General features: G+C 34.8%; 3 long non-coding RNA genes across 3 annotated transcripts; 1 reads left to right on the top strand and 2 right to left on the bottom strand.

The window, feature by feature from the left end:
• The first annotated feature begins 502 nt into the window (after nt 1-502).
• Nucleotides 503-3,819, top strand: LOC130051248 (uncharacterized). Its single transcript, XR_008799678.1, has 2 exons — nt 503-879; nt 3,424-3,819. It is a non-coding gene; the product is annotated as an uncharacterized LOC130051248 (long non-coding RNA).
• On the bottom strand, nt 3,174-4,893 carry LOC125655791 (uncharacterized). The gene is made up of 2 exons (XR_008799679.1): nt 4,498-4,893; nt 3,174-3,782 (listed from the first exon to the last, which is right to left on the bottom strand). It is a non-coding gene; the product is annotated as an uncharacterized LOC125655791 (long non-coding RNA).
• Nucleotides 4,894-13,631: 8,738 nt separating this feature from the next.
• On the bottom strand, nt 13,632-14,306 carry LOC130051247 (uncharacterized). Its single transcript, XR_008799677.1, has 2 exons — nt 14,062-14,306; nt 13,632-13,967 (listed from the first exon to the last, which is right to left on the bottom strand). It is a non-coding gene; the product is annotated as an uncharacterized LOC130051247 (long non-coding RNA).

The following is a 14,306-nucleotide window of genomic DNA, read 5'->3' as shown; positions in this document are numbered from 1 at the left end:
TCTTCTTCAAGAATATAGGCCTTAACATTACTGTGGAAAAGCACTATTGATATTGTTCTGTTTATTATTATCTTCTGCAAAAAAAAAAAAAAAAAAAAAATACGCCTCAAGACTTATCGAAAAACAATATTGTCCATGATATTCGACATTTCGAAAACATGCTCAAATTTGATACTGCGTAATTGAACTTTGACCTTAAACGAACTTATACATGTAGGACTTTACGCAAAAAACCATAGTTATCAATTCATCTCAGAAACCGTAAATAGGTGGGGCATGGAATTTTTGCTAAATTCATAAGCAGATTAAGATGAGTAGACCGACTCTTCCTTTTGACGGTTCGTTGATCCTTGAAGGGAGTTAATGTCCCTGAAAGTTTGCGATATTTACGTAAAAATTTACGACTCCTAAAATAGTCGTAGAAGGACGGAACCAACTGGAACGGGTTTGGTGACCTTTGACCTTGATAAGAAGGTCATATGTCAACGTCATCCAGAATAGCCGTGTTTCGAGTTACTCCGGAACACAGTGTTTATTCTGTGTTTAGTCACGCCGCGTCAAAAATGTTCCACAGGGTTACTTCCGGTTTATCGTGGTTTACCTTTGTAAACCAACAGTTGACACTTCGTGTATTAGGCCTAGGCTTAATTTTGTCGATCATCATGAAATTGAAATACACATTTAATAGTTTGGGGTGTATGCGGTACACATTTGTTTATGAGCGTTTGATAAGCTACTATTGATCTACGAAATACAACGAAAGACTTCGTCAAGAACAGAAGAAGACGATGTCGTGTAACTCACACAAGACCCAGCTGTCTAGTAACCGGAGGTGTAAAGGCAAAGAACGTATTAGACTTACTGAAACCTGTCAAACAGGTAAAATGAAAATTATGATGACATTATATATATATATGATTAAACAAAACACAATGTGCACTGCTTCATAAAGCAGGCATTAGGTCCAGTACAGTCTATAGGGCCTATGTGAAATAGAATTTACGTTACCAAATCGGGGCCAAAATGGGCATAAACATGTAACATATATAACCAGGTCCATTCCAAAGACTATTTCTACCTACGTAGCTATTAATAGCTACCTAGGTATTTAAAGCTACTTAAAGTAGCTACTATTACCTACTTTTACATGTTTTTAAAGATATAAATAAATAATAATTAAGTCACATCTTTTAAACAGGTCAGTCGTTTTATGTATCATGTTGTGCATGTGCATGACAAAATTCGGAGTGTAAATTAAATACTTTACGAGGGTGGAAAATGTAGAGGAAATTGCATGAAAAATTGACTCAAAAACTTTTAATGTAAGAGTGCATGAATGTTAACTTTAAAATTAATAAAGATTTGTAAAACATTCTAGACTTCTTATCATGTATCTTTGATCCTAAGTTCCTAGAGAATGGAAGTGGGTGCAGTTATTGATGCAAATTTGAAAGTAATCATTTTTTTGTCCAATATTTTTGTGGTATTCATTGTCAGTATAAGTGAATCAAGAAATTTGGTACACACCATGTTGCGCCGTTCCTGCGTTTGGCCACGAAATGCAAGTAAAGGAAAACGTAGGTAAAAATAGCTACCTGGAGTAGGTTTAAATACCTAGGTAGCTATAAGTAGCTACATAGGTAGAAATAGTCTTTGGGCTGGACCTGATAATTATTGATATAAAATATAGATAATGACAATACACAGTGAAAAGTAATAGATTAGCTATAATGTTATAGGTATTTGAAATGGCTTTATTATTTAAAGCTATTTTAGATTGAATTAGACTGGGTTTCTGAGTGCAATGGTATAGCCATATGTGAGTGAGGATAAAATTATCTACTTGGGTATAGTCAATATGCTGTCTAATTTGAAACAATCTAATTAAAATTAGATCTTTGATCCGCTCATGCAATCGCTACACAAAGTGTAGCGATTGCATGAGCGGATCAAAGATCTAATTTTAATTAGATTGATTCGACTTTTAATTTACTTGAATTTTCACTATGCTCAGGTGATCTCTAAGAAAAGACTGCATTTGTTATGAAACTGGTGTATAGTCCTTTGTGTAGCGATTGCATGAGCGGATCAGATATAATTTTAATTAGATTGAATTCTAAAATAATTATTTATCAACTAATACTTGTGATACAAATTAAGTCTTTGGAGTTTGACTTCTAATGATATACTCATGTGATTAGAAGAATTTTTAGCATGACTATTTATTGTTGTAGTCATTTTATTGACTTTTCACAATCCAGTAGGTATTTGTGATTACTGCTCATATTTATATCGCTGAACAAAATATATATCTGGTCATGATTAAGGTAATATTATTCCTTTCAGCAATATAATTTCAATTATGTGCTCATAGACTGGTCCAGCACAATCTCTAGTATAATTAGCTATATAAATATGCTAATCAAGCTATATAGCTTTTTAAAGCTAATTGAAATTGCTTGATATAACTATTTCAAATCTTCTATCAAATATATTTTTAAAGCATAAAAATTGAATTTCTAAGTGAAAATATTTCATCCTTGTACTTGAAACAACACACTGTAAACAAAAAAAGCTTCTTAAACTATGTACCTTAGGAAGAATTTTGATTCAAAATTGTCAAATGTTTAGGATTATTAAGTTGTTACAGATTCCACATTGTAAAGTCATCATATACTTATCAAAGCTTCGACACACATAAGGCAGTGGACAGTTATCAATACAAAAGAAATTCTCTTTTCATGAAAATTCTTAAAATGACATATGATCTATACCTAGAATAGTGTTGTGGTTAGTTCAAAGTACATGTATATTGTTATGTGTCATTGCACTTAAGAAATTTAATCGAAACTAGCTTAATGAAGCTGTTTGAAATAGCTTTATAAAACTATATAGCTAAATATAGAGATTGTGCTGGGCCTGATAGATATAGCAATACAGAGGAAATCCGTCATATGCATCAAAAGTTTGAAAAAGGTGAATTGACTTTTAAATATAAATTTATGAACAAAATTGAAAAAAAAAAGAAATTAGGAAGAATCTTTTCTCTTCATTTAAAACATGTTGGGTAGATTTTGAAGTTGTTTAACTCGGCTTTATACATGATGTCAGATCTCTGAATGCAAGCAAGCTCTCATATGACTACAATGTATAGGGGAAATCAGATATATGTACAATAAATATGGTAAGCTTTATTGATAAAAATCATGAAAACTCATACATTCAGTTTTAATATGAATTACTTCATGTATTTCCAAATAAGTTAAAAAAATATACATGTATGTACAGTGAACAGTATTTTTAACAAATACATGAATTATAATTTCAGCATTATTTATTTATTTTATTTTATTTTTTACATCTTTGCTTCTCAAATTGACAAAAGTCTATTATCAATATTGTGGCATCCCTCCTCTTTTTCAGGTTAATGGGAACAGGATAATTTTCCATGCCTTTCACTTGAGGTCTTCAGTTTCATCATTAATCATCTGAATGTCGGTATACCAAACTCTCATGACGTCATGTCATTACTGGATATTCCTTAACACTGGTTTATTTAAACCACACTACCTATAACATTGCCAAATATTAGACTGAAAATTTTCAAATACACAAGATTTGAAGCAGCAATAGAAAAGAATTACATATGTATAACACACAAAAAAGAAGAAATTAATTCTCACCTGGCTGATATGAACTTTTTACTCCTTTTTAGCTCCCTTTCACTGCATACCAGCCAATAACTAGCAGTCATTATATGCAGATCAGCCATTGTTATCAACCTGTGTATATATATGTTGAATAAAATATGAATGAAAATTGTTGTTCTTTGTTATTCTTTTTAAAAAATATATATACTCAATAGTATATTTCCTTACACAGTACTGAATCAAAGGGGTAGGAGAGCAAATATATAATATATAACATGGCTCATGTTCAGCTGGTTCCATTCTTGTATACAAGTGGTTTGAGTGGAAATGTACATATCTGATGTACATGTAAAGTACCTTGATTGCACAGGCAATATGCATCACTTGTGTTCGAATTTACTATTAAAGAGTACTCTTTAATAGTAAATTCGACCCCAAGCGATGCATATTGCCTGTGCTTGATTGGTATTAAAAGTTGGAGAAAAGATCAATGTTCTTTGATATAATTCAAAATTTTGCAGTGAATGAACCATCAGTATGGAGCTTGAATAAATGATCATGCAAATTCTAGTATAGATCCGTAGGGATATATTATCTGGTGTTCTCATATTTTATTTCATTGGCAGATATATATACCCCCCCCCTCTCACTCCCTTGTGAAATTGCTTCATAATTTTTATGAGCCTGAACCATAAGTTCATAATTGAAATTATCTATTTAATGTCATATGAACACCGTTGTAAAATACATACACTGCTCAGATGTGGCTGAGGGTACAAGTATACCTATTCTTAAAGATTGACAAGATTTTGCAGTCTATATTATAATTTTAAGAGTCAGTACAAACCTCTTGGTTTTCCTAAAAGTTAATATAAGCAAACTGGCTAGAACAATGATGTTTCTTTGTTGGTTCAGCTTTCACGGAATGTAATAATCGCACTCAATTTCGGCTGCTCGTGGTTTTCTACACAAATGACACCATCGTTTCCTCTGCGTGAACGCTTATCCCGGGTTTGGGAAAAGGTAAACTTTGACATCTTCCCAAGTAAATATATATCCCTTGCTATCCTTTATCTGATTTGCGACAGTTTGTGCCGCAAAATCTATATTTTGTCAAAAACAATTTTGTTACCAGTGTAAACAAAATTAACCGGAAGTACCCCTGTGGAACATTTTGCTCATATCACGTGACCGGCGTGGCTAAATACGAAAAATCCCGGGTGTTCCGGAGTAACTCGAAACACGGCTATTGCAAAACATGGCACTTTTCCTAATGTCTTCGGCTTACGAGATGTCCCCGCGACGAGCCGTGCAGAAGTGTCGACGACCCTACGGACTTGCGCGTTCCCATTTGAGACGCTGAAATCTGACCCTCCACCGAATTACGGCTACTCGCGTTTAAATCCTTGTTATCGCTACTTGTACTGAACCGAAGGTCATAGAGACACGAAACCTACGCTAATAAATTCACAATAAAACTCTTGCAGTGAGAAGTTAACCGAAGGCAACCGAAAACCTTTAAGCATAGTTATTCCCCCTGAAAGTCTCCAATATCATTATCTACATGTATGCCTATATAGATAGAGATATGGGACCACTTACATTAAGCCCCATAACCTTTGTCCTTCAAAATAAGGCCAAGGTCACACACATAAGGTGAGAGTCCGTTATTGTCAACAATTCAACACAACACACACCCGAGCATGACTTCCGGTCTCTCAGCACGTCCTCCTAAAAGCACACTTTATCCATGCACAATCACCCATGTCATGCATTCAAACACACATATAAACAGTGCTAAAACCCTTCAAATTCCATTATTTATCGACTGTCAATCCTACGGCATTTGAACATTGGCTTCCTTGGCCATGGACAGTTTATAATTCACTTCTACTCCTTCGTTATTTAGCAAGTTGGTATGTTGTGGTGGTAGAGATTCTCTCGTAATGATGCAAGTTAAGTTATTTCCAATGTGATCAGTAATCGAATGGGCGACCGGAACTGGTTTTTTTTTGGGGGGGGGGGGGTTACTTGTTGGGTGTTTTTTTTTTTGGTTGGTTTTTTTTTTATTTATTTGGTTGGATTTGGGTGTTGTTAAGTTAGGCGATAAAAGTGAAGAAGTCTTTAAGATGAAAAGTGTCAAGAAAAAGCAATGAAAAGGTGGAAAGGCCTCTAATTGTTCGCGAACAATAAGGATTACTAGTTATAAAGATTATACCCCTGATGAAGAATTAAAGTAGTTGAGTATATACAATCGGCGTCTTGAGTTTTTTAGTTTTTTGGGTTGGTTTTTTTTTTGTAATCGTGCTAATACTTGTGGAAAGGGATATAGCGCACTTGGTATGCAATTTCGCCTACATAAATACCTTTTTTTTGAATATCATTTTTTACAAATATTCTGCTATACAATGTCAGTTTATACTTGTGTTCACCCAAATTATTTAATAAAGATATCTATATGTTGATAGTATCTTTATTTGATAAGCATAAACATCACTGTGATTATATAGAGTATATAGTAGATGTAACGTAATGGGCATAAAAATTGCAAACTGTTGCAAAAGGCCACCTTAAACCAGAAATAAAACACTGAAATTGTTTTACTTGATTATGACTGTATATAAGTCCGTTGGAGGGAATTTGGTTTAAGGTGGCCCTCTTGTTGAAAATGGGTAAAATATGAAAAACTCGTTCTCAAAATTTACCTTGAGATTTAACAGCCTGTCAAACGTTAAACCTTTTAACTTACATGCCTGTGTGGCCTAGTGGTTTAGATGCTCGGTAATCTTACACTTAAACCATACATTCCGAGTTCAAGTCCAATAATTTTCCAATCTATTTTTTTTTTTTTTTTTTTTTTTTTTTTTTTTTTTTGCTTTTCATCTTTTTTTTGGGTCGTTTTCTTGAGGGGGTGGTGGTGTTTTAAATGTGACACATATATTATAACAAATATTAGTAATTTTATCATAACTTCTAATATTTGCAAGTTACGAATTAAAGAAAGGGAATTTATTCCGAGATCATTGTAGTTCCGTTTGTTTACACTAACATGTTCCTGTGTGAACAGGAATTTCAAACCGTAATGTGGCTGACGAAAAGCTAAAACAAATACTACAAGAAAAAGGACACAAATGCACAGCATGTAATAAGTAAAAATGGGTCAAGGGAGGAAAAGAACTGTTATACAGTTTGACTTCTCAAAAGAAAATATAAAAGCTCGTGTAGCAACTGTCATATGATATTTCGGCAAAGATAAACACTTGAATTATCAACCAAAGGCAACTGAACTGATGACATCTATTAAAGGCGCTGCAGTCATGTCAGAACAGCGAGTTAAGTAATGCCTTATGTAAAAGGGTTGTTGTGTAATATGAATGCAGAGGTCTATGAAAATATTGTACTGTTCATCATTCCAAATAGGAAAATGGTTTATTAAGTAAAGAACGACTCATATAAATGTCAGTAATGCTAAACTGCGGCAGTTATTTATCTTGGTTAACGAAACATAAAAAAACGTTGGCCTTATATTTAAATATAACACGCCAGTCTATTATTGGAAACCGGTGTTTTCCATTTAGATTTCTGAGTCGGCCGTATCGTCAGCAAATGCGCTATACCTCTTTGAATGCGTGTGTGTGCGCGTGCGTGCGTGTAAGATCAAATTAACATTAATGTATAGAAACAATTCACTTGTATATGGTCATTATATTGTACAGGCACGTAGAATATCATCGTTAATGATCGGGCACCGGACACTTAGCATATCATCGTTAATGATCGGGCACCGGACACTTAGCATATCATCGTTAATGATCGGGCACCTGACACTTAGCATATCATCGTTAATGATCGGGTACCTGACACTTAGCATATCATCGTTAATGATCGGGCACCAGACACTTAGCATATCATCGTTAATGATCGGGCACCGGACACTTAGCATATCATCGTTAATGATCGGGCACCGAACACTTAGCATATCATCGTTAATGATCGGGTACCGGACACTTAGCATATCATCGTTAATGATCGGGTACCGGACACTTGCATACCATCGTTAATGATCGGGCACCGGACACTTAGCATATCATCGTTAATGATCGGGCACCAGACACTTAGCATATCATCGTTAATGATCGGGCACCGGACACTTAGCATATCATCGTTAATGATCGGGCACCGAACACTTAGCATATCATCGTTAATGATCGGGCACCGGACACTTAGCGTATCATCGTTAATGATCGGGTACCTGACACTTAGCTTATCATCGTTAATGATCGGGCACCGGACACTTAGCTTATCATCGTTAATGATCGGGTACCTGATATGACATACTTCCGTGTTTTGCCAGCTCTCTATTTACATTGTAAGTGGTGAGAGTGAAATACTAGTCATACAGAAATATGTTTCTCACTAATTAGTGATATCTACAACACGTATCAAGGTCATGAACCGACACATGAAAGTGTATACTTATCAGCTATATTTCAAATTTAGTTATAGTGATTTCTTCTGTACATCCTCTCAGCATTATCCTATGTTTGCAACACGGAGAAATAAATGTTCATAAACAACATTGTGGTTGTTTTTGACATAACAAGCCAAAGTGTCAAGGTTAGCCTGAAAAATCACATAATAATTCATGCGTAGATCGTGTAATTGTAGAGAGTCACGCTTGATCAGAAGGTTGAAACGTATTGTAAATGTGTTCTGGTCTTATTCCAAGGTTATAAGGACAACATCAAGATCATTTGGAGAAAAAATATTTCATTCTTGTCTCGTATAAATCCTAGTATGAGGTATATATTTACACTGGAGAAGATAAGCCGACAGGGAATGCTTACTCCTCCTAGGCACCTGATCCCACCTCTGGTATATCCAGAGGTTCGTGTTTGCCCAACTCTCTATTTTGATTTGCTTATAGGAGTTATGAGATTGATCACTGTTCGTTATCTTCACCTCTGTAGGAGTTATGAGATTGATCACTGTTCGTTATCTTCACCTCTGTAGGAGTTATGAGATTGATCACTGTTCGTTATCTTCACCTCTGTAGGAGTTATGAGATTGATCACTGTTCGTTATCTTCACCTCTGTAGGAGTTATGAGATTGATCACTGTTCGTTATCTTCACCTCTGTAGGAGTTATGAGATTGATCACTGTTCGTTATCTTCACCTCTGTAGGAGTTATGAGATTGATCACTGTTCGTTATCTTCACCTCTGTAGGAGTTATGAGATTGATCACTGTTCGTTATCTTCACCTTTATAGGAGTTATGAGATTGATCACTGTTCGTTATCTTCACCTTTATAGGGGTTATGAGATTGATCACTTCGCTATCTTCACCTTTATAGGATTTATGAGATTGATCACTGTTCGTTATCTTCACCTTTATAAGGGTTATGAGATTGATCACTGTTCGTTATCTTCACCTCTATAGGAGTTATGAGATTGATCACTGTTCGTTATCTTCACCTTTATAGGAGTTATGAGATTGATCACTGTTCGTTATCTTCACCTTTATAGGAGTTATGAGATTGATCACTGTTCGTTATCTTCACCTTTATAGGAGTTATGAGATTGATCACTGTTCGTTATCTTCACCTTTATAGGAGTGATGAGATTGATCACTGTTCGTTATCTTCACTTTTATAGGAGTGATGAGATTGATCACTGTTCGTTATCTTCACCTTTATAGGAGTTATGAGATTGATCACTGTTCGTTATCTTCACCTTTATAGGAGTGATGAGATTGATCACTATTCGTTATCTTCACCTTTCATACAGTACCTGTAATAACACCCTTCATGATAGTATTACGTATAGTTAAAGTAGTCCCACCCTCCTGTGACGTCATAAGGTTTTGCAAAATCAATGATTTATTCATGCATGATAAAAACATAATTTTTGGTGGAGTCTTTTCCAATAGTTATTGTTGAAAATCTTGTTAAACATTAGATATTTCAAATGTTGATGTCATGTATGAAAAATCATTGATATGTTTCAAAATATCAATTCCAAAGACTGTGACTCTGTTTTTATTGAATTCTTTTCAAATCCATTATGCGATATTTTTCACAAACATTTTGCTTATTTTTTATCAAGAAACATTTTCATGAAATTATTATGAATACTATTATATCTTTATAACCAGTTTTTGTGAAATTTTGATAATGCTGTTGAAGCAAAATTCCAATTTTCTGACGTTGATATATGATTGTTTATGTATGTCTCGCATTTTAAAAAGTGTGATGACCTATATATTTTATTTGATAATTAATTAGTTTTAAGTCTAATAAATTGAAATAGATACACTTTCTATACTTTTATCACATAAAAATGCGAGTATGGAGTTACCTTAAGTAATTTTGTAGATCATTATTGTTCGTTATCACTTCATGTATTTGAATTTTATTCGTTCAGATTTTTTTTACAGTATGCATTATTCATGAAATCAATTTGATATTAAAGAAATAGATATAGCTTTATTCATATGACGAAAGTGTGCATTCCTGACGCATAGTATTCTTGACGCTCTGTTATAGCCTTTCTCCAGCTATGTCTTATGTGTCATTAAAATCCATGTCCTCACAGTCATCACCAAAAAACCAGAAATCCCCAAAGTTCCATGCACCCAACATCCACACGTGTTCCATATTTTATAAGCGATTTTACACGCATTGAACAATATCGGGACTGCGAAGAAAATAGAACACTCAATCACTTTCCGGGGGAAGCCTGGTTTGCATTCTCTGATTAATTACGTGGAAGATCGGACAAAGGAAAACTATCTACAACGGGTTTCTTATCGGCAGCAAAAACAAGATTTTCACGTTTTGATTAACAGTGTTTCAAAGATTTGTAATTGATAGCTAGAAACAAGAGAAAGCTTTGGATATTGAAAGTAAAAGGTCATCGCTGGTCAATATAAGATAACGTCCTACGGTTTATAGCGATAGACTTACTAATCATTCTAAGCAGCCAGAATATAATGTTTTAATACATTTACGTAGGTAAAGTCTGACATAATTGGACAATAATATTGGCTTTTAAATGTCGATGTTAGCTGTATTTATTTCATATTCAAAGTATTATTCCTTTTTAATGTCTATAGTTTGACTTTCTGGTAGCATAGACACAAATTAGAATTATTTTAATGACGTACATTTAGGTTGTTAGTACTAAAATGTTAGTATGATGTTTATTCTCAGACACCGCCATTACTAGTGTAACGGAAAGGATCACCTAATTGCCGAGTTACGAAAGCCCGTCGTTATTCCGGAATACAGCAACATAGCGTTCCATTAATTTGTTTTATCCCTACAAACAAGGTCATAAAAAAAGAAACTGAAGCAGGGAAATCACTCAGAACCATAACCCACAGGATGTCTGATTTGTTACACAAATTGGATGGTTCTGTTCATTTGCAAAAGTGCAACCTTGGAACACATTCTGTGCTTTTAGATACTGAACAGAATATAAATTACACGGGGCAACCTTTTCCTATCATGCTTGCCGGTGGTAACTAATGCACGACAAGCTGCCTCTTCGTCTGAGGGCAGGAGTGCGACACTGATTTAATTACCTTTTATATCATAATAATTTCATTTGAAATTTGTTTTAGCGTTTATACATTTAACATTTAAATTTCAAATTAAACGTTAAACAATTCATAGGAACATTTCAGTTTCACGCAAAATGAACTGTTGTAAATCCCAGTGGATTGAATAAAAATCATAATGGGGAAAAGTCACACTGAACTAATTGATTTAGTTAATTGATTTATTTTAATCTAAGAGAATTACTTAGTATGAATGAATTAGGTTGACTGTAACAAGTCGCCAGAGTCACTGCGTGTACGTAATTACAGCAGTGAATTCGCAGATCGAACGCATTAACGTTTCTATAAGCTTATTTTACCTTCCTTTTTTCAATACACATAATAGTTTTTGATATTAAAGAGATTTTGGCGCCGGTCCTACTTTTACCGCCTTTGAACTTCGAGGATTGGGCACCTGTCTATCCGACAAAAGTCTTGTTCTGACAGCCTCGGGATGTTGGCATCAATAAAATGGAAAAGCTGACATGTTACAAAATCGTTTAACAGAGACGACTAAGTGAATGTACTGCTCTATGTGGTAGAGATCGTCCTGGTCTTGGGCTGTGCCTACTATGGGACATGTTTTGTCAATATGTTCAGGTTGTGTGTGGCTTAATTGTGAATGATTCTCTCTGAATTGTTAAATGTTCCTCTTAGTATTGAAATAGAACTAAAATCATATTGGGTGGCATGAAGATATTTTCCATGTGTTCGTTTATTAAATTCAATTCGAATTCAAGACGGTAATTTCTCTCGTGAAGAAGAATATTGAAAAATAAATTATACGTTGTGCGTAGAGACAATCCAAATCACCGAGGTTAGTGTCCGAAGCCTCAATTTCACACAGATTGACTGACACCTCTCTCTCTCTCTCTCTCTCTCTCTCTCTCTCTCAGTGTAACAGGCGTCAAATCCATCTTAAGTTGATGTTGCAACCCTTAATGTAAACACGACCCTTAATTTTTGCGTCATGGGTTTGATGTTTATAGTAAGAATTAAACTACAAACATCTTACACCCCTTAGTACAGTAAAGTGGGAAACGTCGCTTTAATGGTTGATAGATTTTTTTTACACTAAGGGATGAAGAAAGTAAGAAGTGCTAAAATTTATCATTGGCTGACCGATACCTCTTTATTTCTAAGTAAAGACAAAAATTATGCACAAACTTAAATTACAGTATAAATCAAACGAATGGACCATCCATTACAAATTTAACAAGGATTGCACAAACATAGTATGAAAAAAAACAACCAATTTTCCACAAAATCAAAACATTGTGCTGGTATCCTGAAGTACATGTATGTATTTTTTCACAAAGATTTGGATAATGGAGTGACCAACACACTTTATTCTAACCGTTGGGACTCAACTCGAGCCTCTTGATCAACGGTGGTTTTATATGTGAAAGGGTATCGTGGATTTCCCCACACGCCAGTGACCCCTTACATCCCAACTCTAGAGGACAAGAGGTTGCAGCTCTGGTTTTTTAATCGTCGCAAAATGAAAAAGTTTGAACTTTTAATCGCATGAAAACGTCATGATCCGGATATAAAAATACCCAATCAATTCTATTATTTGACCTTTACATAAAAGGTCATCAAAATGGCACGCAACACACTGTCACATCATGGTATACCAACATACCAAATATCAAAGGCCTATGTCAAAAAAAAGACAAAAAAGTTATGGCCCGGACAAACTTTGTATGAGAAGCGGAAGAAAAAGAATTCACACTGAAACAATATGTCCCCTTCTGGAAAGGGGAGATATGATATGCTAAAAATAATAATTATGCAATGTTAATAACCCTCTTTACGACTGTATTATGTATTGTTTGTTACCAAGAACCGTACAGTTCAAAGGTTCAACGTTTTTACAAAGAATAAATAAATATAAACAAAAGTTATACATAAAGTGAATACAGTGCAGGTTAGTTACTATAACAACATAGTCTAATTATACAGCGATAAGGACTCTCATCACAGCTATAACAACATAGTCTAATTACACAGCTATATTTACATTTGCTAATGCACTTCCTTATATGACAGTACTAATGAAATCGATGTTCAATTTCGTGTGACATGAATTTGGTCACGTGATCAGTTTGTTCTTGCGTATGAATACAATCACCGCTTCAAAAGTCAGTTCCTGTATTTTCACTTGTGGCTTCTTGCTTATGCAATGCAGAGGGGGATTTAGACCCCCCCCCCTTCTCGCCACAAATTTAAATAATAGAAATAGTGTGAGTAAAATTCCAGATTGACACCCAAAATGGTGAGTATTTTGGCTAATACTTGACTTTCACACACACACACCCCTTCGTAAAACCTGGATCCGCCACTGCAATGACATCATAACAGAAACAAACGTAGCAGGATATTTATACAGATTTTATTTTGTAAACAAACAAGAATTTCATCAATTTATCAAAGAGAAACATTAAACATATCGTTCTGTTGTTTCATTTTATACAGTTTTAAATACCGTCTGCAACTTCTGCATGGCGAATTTATAAAGTTCTATGATATTGGAAGCGAAAACATGTTGGCAGAGTTATAAGCCTATTTACTTTATGATGATAAGTTAGCCTGTTGTTTCCTGGCAACTTCCATCACGGCTATGACTCGGCATGATTATAAGCGAGGCTGGTTTCGAGGCTCGAAAAATTTACATGTTCATGTCAGGGTACCGGTGCGAGTCTTCATTAAAATCCTACAACAGAAATCTCTCAAGTGAACAAAAACTCCGTCAGTTCGTTTTTATTTTCTTTTACACACACTGAAGGTAAATAAAAGATGCAACCTACCTGCATTTTGTCTAAATCTGTCCTACTGTCTTGAATCGTCTCCTGCATGGCTACAACCGCGAGTCCTAACGATGAACATACCATTGTTTCTTTCTCAAAACATGACTAAGAGCTTAACGTTAACTTGACCCATCATATCCACCATCAATTCTCTCAGATCCTTTGAAATCTGTGATCAAAATTGCGTTTTCAGCTTAGTAAGCTAGACCGACACCAGTTTCTCCATCGCTGATCGCGACCAAATC

This window comes from Ostrea edulis, chromosome 1, assembly GCF_947568905.1.
Source record: "Ostrea edulis chromosome 1, xbOstEdul1.1, whole genome shotgun sequence".
In the NCBI taxonomy this organism is placed as follows: Eukaryota; Metazoa; Mollusca; class Bivalvia; order Ostreida; family Ostreidae; genus Ostrea; species Ostrea edulis.
This window is presented reverse-complemented; position numbering and strand designations above follow the sequence as displayed.